Genomic DNA, 4,224 nt, shown 5'->3' with positions numbered 1-4,224 from the left:
GCTTGGCTCAAACACCCCTTTGGTTTCATTTTTTAAAGTGACATCTTTGCTTTTTTAAATTTGAAGAAGCTCTTTTGCAGAAGATTTGCCCTGTAGAATACCTCATTTGATTTCTTAAAAGACAAGAACATGGCAGAATAAAGGTTTTAAGTTCAATGGCAGATTTCCCCCCCAAATTTGTTGAAACCTATAACTCTATATAGATTTTTTTTTAAAAAACTCAACAAAATCGGAGATGAATAAATACCCTAAGACATCACATTTTGTTTCCTATGCTAAATCCTATGAATCAAAAATTCTTTTAAACTAGTGATAAAGAAAAGAGATGATACACATAAGAAACAGAGGAATACAAATAAAAATTTCCATAAACTTTTTGTCTGAAGCAAGCAAACTAGAAAGAAAATTGAATGACATCATTAAAATGCTTTAAAACAAACAAAAACTACCTGTCAACTTAAAATTCTGTATTTTATTGGGGGCTCATACAACTCTTGTCACAATCCATCCATCCATCCATTGTGTCAAGCACATTTGTACATTTGTTTCCATCATCATTCTCAAAACATTTTCTCTCTACTTGAGCCTTTGGTATCATCAGCTCCTCATTTTTCCCCTCCCTCCCTCATGAACCCTTGATAATTTATTTAAAAATTTTCATTTCTTACACTGACCAATGTCTCCCTTCACCCACTTTTCTGTTGTCCATCCTCCTGGGAGGGGGTTATAGGTAGATCATTGTGATTGGTTTCTCCTTTCTCCCCACACCTTCCTCTTCCCCTCCAGGTATGGCTGCTTTCAATATTGGTCTTGAGGGGTTTATCTGTCCTGGATTCCCTGTGTTTCCAGCTCTTTTCTGAACTCATGTACATCCTCTGGTCTAGCCAGATTTGTAAGGTAGAATTGGAATTGTGTGTGTGTGTGTGTGTGTGTGTGTGTGTGTGTGTGTGTAGGGAGGGGCGGGAAGAATTAAAGAACTAGAGGAAAGTTGTGTTTCATCTGTGCTACACTGCACCCTGACTGGCTTGTCATCTCCCCGTGACCCTTCGGTAAGGGGATGTCAAATTGCCTACGGATGGGCTTCGGGTCTCCACTCTGTACTTCCCCTCATTCACAGTGATATGATTTTTTGTTCTGGGTCTTTGGTGCCTGATACCTGATCCCATCGACACCTCATGATCACATAGGCTGGTGTGCTTCCATGTGGACTTTGTTGCTTCTCAGCTAGATGGCCACTTGTTTACCTTCAAGCCTTTAAGACCCCAGACATTGAATCTTTTGATAACCGGGCACCATCAGCTTTCTTCACCATATTTGCTTATGCACCCGCTGAAAATACCCTTTTTCAATGATGGTGAAAGACTTTCACTAAAAGAGGAAGGGGATAAAATTCAAGCCCACAGCCTTAAGAAAGCCTTTCAAGGGCTCACCTCAGCAGCACATGCACTGAAATTGGAATGACACGGAGAAGACTAGACGGCCCCTGCACCAGGATGACATGCAAATTCCTGACCTGTTCCATTTTTTTTTACAAAAGAAAACTTTTCAAGTGGAGGGCGAATGATAACATATGTCAGCATGAAGAGCAGCAACAATAGTAAATCAACAATAAAACAAAGAGAAATAACTAATAAACCAATCCTGGAGATTTTTTTTTTAAATCATTTTATTGGGGCTCGTACAATTCTCATCACAATCCATACATCCATCCATTGTGTCAAGCACGTATGTACATTTGCTGCCCTCATCATTCTCAAACCATTTGCCCTTCACCTCAGCCCTTAATATCAGTTGCTCATTTTCCCCCTCCCTCTCCACGCCCCTCCCTCATGAACCCTTCATAATTCACGACTTACTATAGTTTTGTCATAAGTTACACTGTCTGATGTCTCCCTCCCCCAGGGAGAAGGAAATACCTAGATTCTTATAATTGGTTCCCCCTTTCCACCCCACATTCCCTTCACCCTCCAGGCCTCACCCCTTTCACTGCTGGTCCTGAAGGAGTCATCTATCCTGGATTTCCTGTGTTTCTAGTTGCTATCTGTACCAATGTACATCCTCTGGTCTAGCCAGATTTGTAAGGTAGAATTGGGATCATGATAGTGGGGAGGAAGCATTTAAGAACTAGAGGAAAGTTATATGCTTCATCATTGCTACCCTGCACCCTGATTGGCTCATCTCCTCCCCTCAACCCTTCATTGAGGGGGTGTCTCCTGGAGATTTTTTAAAAGAATTGTAATAATACACAACTGATCTAATTGGTGATATGAAAGCGAGGAAAGGAGAACAAGAACAGATGGAATCATAGAGAGGAGTTAGAAAACACTCCCTTGAAACCATATCAGTAATTACTATTTAGGAAAAAAGAAAAGAAAACTACCACTGAGTGGTTTCTGACCCATGGGGGTCCTGTCTAGTGCTTCCAAGGCTGTAGATCTTCATGGGAGCAGACAGGCTCATCTTTTTCCCAGAGAAGCTGGTAGATTTGAGCCAGCAACCTCCCAGTTAGGCACTTCAAAGCTTACCCCCAGAGCCACCAAGGTTCTTCACTAATTATTGCATGAGATGTAAGTGGCCAAAATGGTAGAGATTTCCATACTGGATTAGAAAGCAAGATCCAGTTCCATGCAGCGACAAGAAATACACTTCACCTATAAATGTATGCTAGGTTAGAGCAAAAGGATGGGAAACTATATCCCAGGCACAGTCCCTTAAGAAAACTAAAGTGGTGATATAAATATCAGACCAAAGACACTTCAGGGTAAAGGATGTTAGTATGAGTAGAGAGGGATATTTAATAAGTGTGTCTCAATACACCTAATAACAGGGCTTTATGATTCATGAAACAAAAACTTATAAAACTCAAAGGAAAACACATTTCAAATTTTATGGCAGGCAGCTAAAGTAGTACTTAGGAGTAAATTTGTAACTTTAAGTGATTACCCAAGAAATGAAGGAGGAGGGAACACTACTTTTCTGTTCACTTTATTAGGGTGATGTTATTCCCATCTGCTTCCCCTCAAAAAACAGACAAACACACCACAAGAACAGAAAACCACAGATAAATACACTTCATGAACACAGGACAGAATTCGTGCATATATATATATGTGCAAGACAAATGCAGAAACAGTTTTAAAAGATCATATCTTCTAAGTGATGTTTATTCCAGAATAGTTTGACCTTTGAAAATAAACGTAATTCACCATATTAGCAGGAGAACAGTCATAGTAGCTTCTCTAAAGATGTAGTGAATACAATTGTCAACTTTCACCACCCATTCATAGTTGTAAAACAGACCAATAAAAAGCTCTTCATCAACTGGAGAGAGGGAAACTTCCTTGGTCAGATTAAAAAGCATCAACATGATATCACAGCTAACATCACACTCAATGGTGAAAAGCTGCATTCTTTCTCCTAAAGCTCGAGAATGAAGCAGGCATGTACTCTCTCTCTCACACTTCCATTCAGTCCTGCACAGGGATCCTAGCCAGTGCACAGCAAGTAAAGACATAAAAGGTGCTCAGTCTGGGCAGGAAGAGACCAAACTGTCTTCATTCATCTATGATTGTGTATGCAGAAAACCCTACTAGAAATGACAAGTGAATTTAGGAAGGGTGCAGAATATTAAGCCAATATGAAAAAAGCAGCTGTTCATGTGTGTCCATGTTGGTAACAAACAGTTACAAGGTGAAATTTTTAAAATATGTCATTAACTGTACCAGTTAGAATCATGGAATATTTGAGGATAAATCTAACAGCGCATGTAGACAAACTGCACTCAGAAAATGACAATATTGAAGAGAGAAATGATAGGAAATCCAAATAAATAGAAAGATATACCATGTCCGTGGATCATAAAACTCAATATTGTTGTCCCTCCTCCCCATTGTGACCCACAGAATCATGACAATGCCAGTCAAAATCCCAGAAGTACTTTTTGTAGAAATTGGCAAATACTTTCTAAACTGTACATGAAAATATAAAGGACCTAGTAGAGCCCAAATATTTTTGGATAAGATAAACAAAGTTGGACAACTTCCATTGGCTGTTTTCAAGACTTACTAGAAAGCTAGTCTAACAAGGCAGCCTTGGTTTAAGGACAACATTTAAATCTATAAATAGAACTGAGGCCAGAATTAAAGCAACATATTTTTTGAGCAGATAGTTGCCACAAAATTGCCAAGACACAACACACTGGCATGGAGCAGTGAACTAACAGAG

At 39.4% G+C, this 4,224-nt stretch overlaps 1 non-coding gene across 1 annotated transcript; it reads left to right on the top strand.

The window, feature by feature from the left end:
* The first annotated feature begins 1,422 nt into the window (after nucleotides 1–1,422).
* On the top strand, nucleotides 1,423–1,528 carry LOC115873608. Its single transcript, XR_004048504.1, has one exon. It is a non-coding gene; the product is annotated as a U6 spliceosomal RNA (small nuclear RNA).
* Nucleotides 1,529–4,224: the final 2,696 nt, after the last annotated feature.

This window comes from Echinops telfairi, unplaced genomic scaffold (genome assembly GCF_000313985.2).
Source record: "Echinops telfairi isolate 266 unplaced genomic scaffold, ASM31398v2 ScPeMD7_7469;HRSCAF=8507_0, whole genome shotgun sequence".
In the NCBI taxonomy this organism is placed as follows: Eukaryota; Metazoa; Chordata; class Mammalia; order Afrosoricida; family Tenrecidae; genus Echinops; species Echinops telfairi.
Note: the sequence above shows the minus strand (reverse complement) of the source record. Positions and strands in the feature narration are given on the sequence as shown.